General features: G+C 45.3%; 1 non-coding gene across 1 annotated transcript; it reads right to left on the bottom strand.

The window, feature by feature from the left end:
* Positions 1-8317: 8317 nt before the first annotated feature.
* Trnak-cuu (transfer RNA lysine (anticodon CUU)) lies at positions 8318-8390 on the bottom strand. Its single transcript has one exon. It is a non-coding gene; the product is annotated as a tRNA-Lys (tRNA).

The following is an 8390-nucleotide window of genomic DNA, read 5'->3' as shown; positions in this document are numbered from 1 at the left end:
TTATATTTACTAGTCTTCAGTAACATGTGATGCTCAGTTAGCAGAGAGATCCAAAAATCCTCTTGGCTTTTCTCTTCCTTCGTGAAGAGGTAATGGACCGTTGCCGCTTTCAGCCAATTGACTGCGTTGCGTTTCGTGTTAGGAAAGGGTACATCATCCGGTGTCAAAAATTCCGCAGGCGTTAGAGCGTTAGGTGACGTTCGAAGGATGAGTGCCAGCTTTCGTCGGACATTCAGCCAGATATCTTTAACCTTGTCGCACACGAAACGATGTTCTTCGTTATCAATTAAATTACACGTTGCACACAAAGGCGAATCCGCTAAGTGGATCGAATGAAGTTTCGAGTTTGTTGCAACTTTCCTATTTACAACAAAGTACCATGTTGCTTTCAGATGAGTAGCTAAGTTACGGATATGTATATTTGCCCATATCACTTTCCAGTTAGAACATGGATAGTTTTGTTCTATTTTGTTGTTCTTCTTTTCTCCCAACAATTTGCCATATATTTCTTTTACGTTTGTCATGTCTTTTTCCGGAATTCTTGAACGTAGGTAGCTATATTCTATTAAAAACCATCGTAAATGGTAAAGTCCGCTCGGTATGTGCTGCACATTAATGGGTGGAGAGAGGTCATCTGGAGCTATTTCAGATAGCAAGTGCGCGGCGATACAGCTGCCGGATTGTCTCCATTGTTGAAATGTATTGGAGATGTACAGAGCCTGCGACTTTTTAGTAACATTCGTTAAGTTTAAGCCGCCATTATTAGTGGCGAGCGTCAGAGTGTCATACTGGATTTTAAATATGTGGCCACGGCTCACAAAATAGCCTATTGCTGACATAATTTGTTTGGCGATGCCGGCGGGTATTGGCAGTATCTGGGCGACATAATTGACTTTGGAAGTAATAGAGACGTTCGCTAAAGACACTCTCTGAATTTCATTTAATTGTCGAATACTATGTGTCCGTACACTAGCTCGTATGGTAGTTAGTACTTGTCTATAGTTGGCCGCAATAGTTTGACGTATATTTTTTCGGAAATCAATGCCGAGACACTTCAAGGCCGTTAGCTCACGTAACTGACCGTGTGTGCGCATGCCAATGCCACATCCGATATTGAATATGCCGGACTTGGTTTTGTTTAACCTCGCGGCTGACGCTCGTTCGTATTTTTCTATTATGTGCATTGCCGTCTCGACTTCCGCTACATTCATAACGAGAAACCCAACATCGTCCGCATAAGCTTTACATATTATTTTGTTTCCTCGTATTTGCAATCCTTGTAACCACTGAGTCAAGGTAGCGAGCAAAGGTTCGATGGCCATGGCAAAAAGTGCCATGGACAACGGACAACCTTGCCTGACGGAACATGCGATCTCGACTGGCCGGCTAGGCTGTCCATTTATGATGATTCTGGAGGAGTTATTCGTTACCAAACGTCGTATGAGGTCGACGAATCTCGGCGGAAAACCCATTGCCCCCATCGTTTTCAGGAGGTAGGAGTGGCTGATCCTGTCGAAGGCTTTATCGAAATCTAACGACACGATGGCACATTTTAGTCGACATACTTCTGCTATTGAAATTATGTCGCGGTAGTCGGACAGCGTCTGCTGAATTTTCCTATCTTTGCCCACGCTAGACTGATATGGGCCGGTGACGCTGGCCATTACATTTTTAAGTCTGTGGGCTAAGAGCCGCGAAAAAATTTTATAGTCACTGTTCAGCAGAGTGATTGGTCTCAAATTTCCAATTTTCTTGCCAGCCGATTTTTTTGCGATTAACACTATCATACCTTCACGAAAATCTTTCGGTATCTCCTTATTGAGGTTCAGAAGTTCATTACAGATGCATGTAATTCTATGTTTTATATGTTCCCAGAAGACTTGATAAAATTCTGCTGGTATGCCGTCAGCTCCAGGGGATTTATTTTTTGCACTTTGATAGACAGCATAGTGTACATCGTCTTCGGTCGCCTCCGCTATTAGAGCTTCCGCGTACGCGTTACCAACGCGTCCTTGCAGGTGGGTCAGTAAATCGTCCTGTGCTTTTTCGTCTACCTCTTTATGTGAAAACAAGTTGCCGAAATGGGTTAGTATTTCTGCTTTTATGTCGTTGTGCATTGTCAAGGTGGTTCCATTATCAGTTTTAAGCTCCGTCAGTATTTTGCGGAATCCTCGTTTAGTTTCACGAATCACATGATATATCGAAGTGGCTTCTTTTTGCGCCACAGTCTCTGCTCTTGACCTTATCTGGTATCCTTCAAGCTGTTGTCGCCTTAATGTCAGTATTTTTGCCTGGAATTTTTTAATTCTCCCATGGTTCCCAATAGCTGTAGCACCTTGCAGGTAGAGTTCTCGGAGACAATGAAAGTAAAATTCTATCGTTCTTTTCCGCCAAAAGCTCTTCTCCCGGGAGTAGTTGATGAAACATCTCCGGATCTGAGGTTTGGCGCATTTGAGCCACCAATCCAAGGTCGAGTGGTAAGAGCTGAGTTTGGTCTCGCAGGCTCTCCAAGTGGTGAGAAAGGCTTCTCGACAGGCAGGATCTTTTAAGTGTGAAACATTAAGTTTCCATGGCCCTTTATATCGGTAGGTTCCTTGTCGTTCCAAATTTAATGTGCATATATATGCAGCGTGGTCCGAAAAAACGGTTGGCCAAACTTCAGACTGCAGGATGCGGTGTTTCAGATTGGGCGAGACATATATTCGATCCAACCGGCTCGCTGAGTGATTAGTGAGGTGGGTAAAGCCGGGTGCCGCGCCGTGCTTTTGCTCCCACGAATCAGTTAAACGGAGGTCGGTGACGATACGTTCCAGGTCCGGCGATTTGTTGTAGTTCGGAGTTTGGTCTTTGGCATGTATGACACTGTTAAAGTCGCCTCCAAGGATGGTATGGGTGCAGTGTACACCAAACAAAGGAACAATTCCCTCCTTAAAAAACTGTGCTCGTTGGCACCGATTGGTAGAACCAGATGGGGCATAGACATTAATAATCCTGGTGTTATAAAGCGTGCCGGCAATGCCTCTGCCGTTAGGCAGTTTTGTTACGTCTGTAATGACGACGCCCTCTTTGAAAAGAAATGCGGTACCCAAATCACATCCAATTCCAGGATTGACTATAGCATTATACCCCTGTATGAAGTCAAGTTCGATGTTTGTTACTTCTTGTAAAAACAAAATGTCCACATCAGCTGCATACAGGAAATCTTTTAAGTTTTGTAAATTAAATGGGCTACAAATTTTATTGATGTTCAGCGTAGCGATCTTATAGGCCTGCAACGGAACTACGTTAGCCAAGACGGGAGTGTAATTAGGAAAAACTCTGGCAACATATCATTTCGAAAAAACATTAAGAAATCTGACCCGAGAGACATGTGGACACAAGTCAGTAAAACCGTTCAGACTAGAAATATTCATGACTTGGGAAGGGATCAGTCGGCTTCTCCGTGTCTGGGACAGTATCCGTCGCGGCGATGACATTCAAGACGACGTCATCGCGTGGTGTGGCCATCGTGGTGACTGTAACGGTTCCTGTGGTGTCCATAATTTCGTCCTCCTTTGTAGTGTCGTCGACATCGTCTGCCCACGGATTCGACAGCCCTGTCATCGGTTCGTCATTAAGTGGTGCACTATATTCAGGTGTTTGCTGGTGATTTTTATCTTCGGTTCGGGTAATTGCTACGTCATCGGAGGGCAAACTGGCAGAACCGGAGGTACTATCCAAGGACACAGGGTCTTCGTTAGATGACTGCTGATTGCACTGCAAGTTCTCAGATGCAGATTGACGTATTTTGCCCCCTATTTGCTTCGCCTGTTCACGCAGTTGTGGTGCAGTCTGCTCTGCACCACCGACTGAGCTAGCCGGCTACCTCGGTGAATACCTGCCGGATAGCACGTCACACAGTACTCGTTTGGGTTGGGTGGTCCCATACAGAATCTCTCCATGCTGCCTAATGTTTTCCTAACGTCACACTCGTCACGTACTTCACTTTTATGTCATAATCATTTCTGAGAGGTAAAGAAATTGCATGACAGCATGCAGAGCTAGTGGTATCAAAATTAACACACATACTTTATGTGACTCAAAAGCCGAACGAGTTACTTTCCGACGTTGTTTGAGATGTGCAAGTGCCAGTCAAAACTCGCGGTGTCGGCACTCTGCCGACCATTTCGCAAGTTAACACCGGTCTTGTTGTGTGTGTTTCAAGCTCAAGAGCATTTCCAAGCAAAAAATGGTCAACAGCAACATTCAGACGGTTTCGTACTGCTCAATTGCTACATTAAAACGGTATGTTTCTTTTTCAGAACTGGAAAAAAACGAGCGTGACAACAATCGAACCTGTAATCATCAGATCCGAAGTCCGACAGCTTATCCATTAGTCCACATGGTCAGTGACGACCAACTATATCATGTATACGACTCATCTCGAAACTCTCACACCCCAGAGGATTTGTGTTTTCGTTTTACAAAGCCGCTGACCCTTCCTCTTTCCCACCCATTCGTTACATTCAACCTCTTACGAGACAGACCAAATATAGACTGAGAAACAAGACCACACACTTTGTGCATTCGGAATCGAAGGCCGGGCGTCCCTCGCCGCATTTGCTACGATGGCCATTTGCTACTTCTGCAGAAGCGGCGGCGGCGACGACGACGACGACGACGACGACCGCGAGAAGCTCTGAGATATGTGAGAAATACATCTATAAAATGTAATTCAGACTGCCTCGTCCCACTTTATGCTGTACCGCTTTGGCAAATGCTTTATCTGCGCCATTTGCCTTAATCACATCTGAGAGTAATTCTTAAAAAAAACGCCTGTCGCTAATTGTTCGTCATCACAGATACTGTTTGCTATACGGCCACGACGCGCAACTGATTTCCAAAATTCATCTTTCTCCTGTGAGGATGGAACTTCCGATGCCTGGTTTATTAGAGCAGTGCTCTACCACTGAGCTAAAGAGGCGCGGCCTAGCGGTACTCTTGGGTACTTCGTCCTTACGGTCGTCTGCATCATCAGACTTCAGCTGACAACACTTCATATTACCGGCTAATATTTGCAGCTATGGCGACCCATTACTGCTTGGCTACACATCTGACACGTAACCGACGTGCTCTCCAAACAACAACACTTGCATTCCAGAACATGTCTTCCACACATGTCTACAAAATCACCTTCACATTCAAATACAGTTTCCTTGTGACTGACAGAGACGTAGGCAAAGTTTAAAGTTGCTATTTCCATTACATCTCCTTAATCAGAAAAACGGTAATTTACATCTGCAGCGGAACAAAATTCCGCTCCGCCCAGCGTGTGGCTCGAACCCAAGACCCTAGGATTAAGAGTCTGACGCTCTACCGACTGAGCTAGCCGGCTACCTCGGTGAATACCTGCCGGATAGCACGTCACACAGTACTCGTTTGGGTTGGGTGGTCCCATACAGAATCTCTCCATGCAGCCTAATGTTTTCCTAACGTCACACTCGTCACGTACTTCACTTTTATGTCATAATCATTTCTGAGAGGTAAAGAAATTGCATGACAGCATGCAGAGCTAGTGGCGTCAAAATTAACACACATACTTTATGTGACTCAAAAGCCGAACGAGTTACTTTCCGACGTTGTTTTAGATGTGCAAGTGCCAGTCAAAACTCGCGGTGTCGGCACTCTGCCGACCATTTCGCTAGTTGACACCGGTCTTGTTGTGTGTGTTTCAAGCTCAAGAGCATTTCCAAGCAAAAAATGGTCAACAGCAACATTCAGACGGTTTCGTACTGCTCAATTGCTACATTAAAACGGTATGTTTCTTTTTCAGAACTGGAAAAAAAAGAGCGTGACAACATTCGAACCTGTAATCATCAGATCCGAAGTCCGACGCCTTATACATTAGGCCACATGGTCACTGACGACCAACTATATCATGTATACGACTCATCTCGAAACGCTCACACCCCTGGGGATTTGTGTTTTCGTTTTACAAAGCCGCTGCCCCTTGCTCTTTCCCACCCATTCGTTACATTCAACCTCTTACGAGACCGACCAAATATAGACTGAGAAACAAGACCACACACCTTGTGCATTCGGAATCGAAGGCAGGGCGTCAATCGCCGCATTTGCTACGATGGCCATTTGCTACTTATGCAGAAGCGGCGGCGGCGACGACGACGACGACGACGACGACGACCGCGAGAGGCTCTGAGATATGTGAGAAATACATCTATAAAATGTAATTCAGACTGCCTCGTTCCACTTTATGCTGTACCGCTTTGGCAAATGCTTTATCTGCGCCATTCGTCTTAATCACATCTGAGAGTAATTCTTAAAAAAAACGCCTGTCGCTAATTGTTCGTCATCACAGATACTGTTAGCTATACGGCCACGACGCGCAACTGATTTCCAAAATTCATCTTTCTCCTGTGTGGATGGAACGTCCGATGCCTGGATTATGAGAGCAGTGCTCTACCACTGAGCTAAAGAGGCGCGGCCTAGCGGTACTCTTTGGTACTTCGTCCTTACGGTCGTCTGCATCATCAGACTTCAGCTGACAACACTTCATATTACCTGCTAATATTTGCAGCTATGGCGACCCATTACTGCTTGGCTACACATCTAACACGTAACCGATGTGCTCTCCAAACAACAACACTTGCATTTCAGAACATGTCTTCCACACATGTCTACAAAATCACCTTCACATTCAAATACAGTTTCCTTGTGACTGACAGAGACGTAGGCAAAGTTTAAAGTTGCTATTTCCATTACATCTCCTTAATCAGAAAAACGGTAATTTACATCTGCAGCGGAACAAAATTCCGTTCCGCCCAGCGTGTGGCTCGAACCCACGACCCTAGGATTAAGAGTCTGACACTCTACCGACTGAGCTAGCCGGCTACCTCGGTGAATACCTGCCGGATAGCACGTCACACAGTACTCGTTTGGGTTGGGTGGTCCCATACAGAATCTCTCCATACTGCCTAATGTTTTCCTAACGTCACACTCGTCACGTACTTCACTTTTATGTCATAATCATTTCTAAGAGGTAAAGAAATTGCATGACAGCATGCAGAGCTAGTGGCGTCAAAATTAACACACATACTTTATGTGACTCAAATGCCGAACGAGTTACTTTCCGACGTTGTTTTAGATGTGCAAGTGCCAGTCAAAACTCGCGGTGTCGGCACTCTGCCTACCATTTCGCTAGTTAACACCGGTCTCGTTGTGTGTGTTTCAAGCTCAAGAGCATTTCGAAGCAAAAAATGGTCAACAGCAACATTCAGACGGTTTCGTACTGCTCAATTGCTACATTAAAACGGTATGTTTCTTTTTCAGAGCTAGAAAAAAACGAGCGTGACAACATTCGAACCTAAAATCATCAGATCCGAAGTCCGACGCCTTATCCATTAGGCCACATGGTCACTGACGACCAACTATATCATGTATACGACTCATCTCGAAACGCTCACACCCCTGAGGATTTGTGTTTTCGTTTTACACAGCCGCTGCCCCTTGCTCTTTCCCACCCATTCGTTACATTCAACCTCTTACGAGACCGACCAAATATAGACTGAGAAACAAGACCACACACTTTGTGCATTCGGAATGGAAGGCAGGGCGTCCCTCGCCGCATTTGCTACGATGGCCATTTGCTAGTTCTGCAGAAGCGGCGTCGGCGACGACGACGACGACCGCGAGAGGCTCTGAGATATGTTAGAAATACATCTATAAAATGTAATTCAGACTGCCTCGTCCCACTTTATGCTGTAACGCTTTGGCAAATGCTTTATCTGCGCCATTCGCCTTAATCACATCTGAGAGTAATTCTTAAAAAAAACGCCTGTCGCTAATTGTTCGTCATCACAGATACTGTTTGCTATACGGCCACGACGCGCAACTGATTTCCAAAATTCATCTTTCTCCTGTGTGAATGGAACGTCCGATGCCTGGTTTATTAGAGCAGTGCTCTAGCACTGAGCTAAAGAGGCGCGGCCTAGCGGTACTCTTGGGTACTTCGTCCTTACGGTCGTCTGCATCATCAGACTTCAGCTGACAACACTTCATATTACCGGCTAATATTTGCAGCTATGGCGACCCATTACTGCTTGGCTACACATCTGACACGTAACCGATGTGCTCTCCAAACAACAACACTTGCATTTCAGAACATGTCTTCCACACATGTCTACAAAATCACCTTCACATTCAAATACAGTTTCCTTGTGACTGACAGAGACGTAGGCAAAGTTTAAAGTTGCTATTTCCATTACAATTCCTTAATCAGAAAAACGGTAATTTACATCTGCAGCAGAACAAAATTCCGTTCTGCCCAGCGTGTGGCTCGAACCCACGACCCTAGGATTAAGAGTCTGACGCTCTACCGACTGAGCTAGCCGGCC

Source organism: Schistocerca gregaria, chromosome 7 (genome assembly GCF_023897955.1).
Source record: "Schistocerca gregaria isolate iqSchGreg1 chromosome 7, iqSchGreg1.2, whole genome shotgun sequence".
Lineage (NCBI taxonomy): Eukaryota > Metazoa > Arthropoda > Insecta > Orthoptera > Acrididae > Schistocerca > Schistocerca gregaria.
This window is presented reverse-complemented; position numbering and strand designations above follow the sequence as displayed.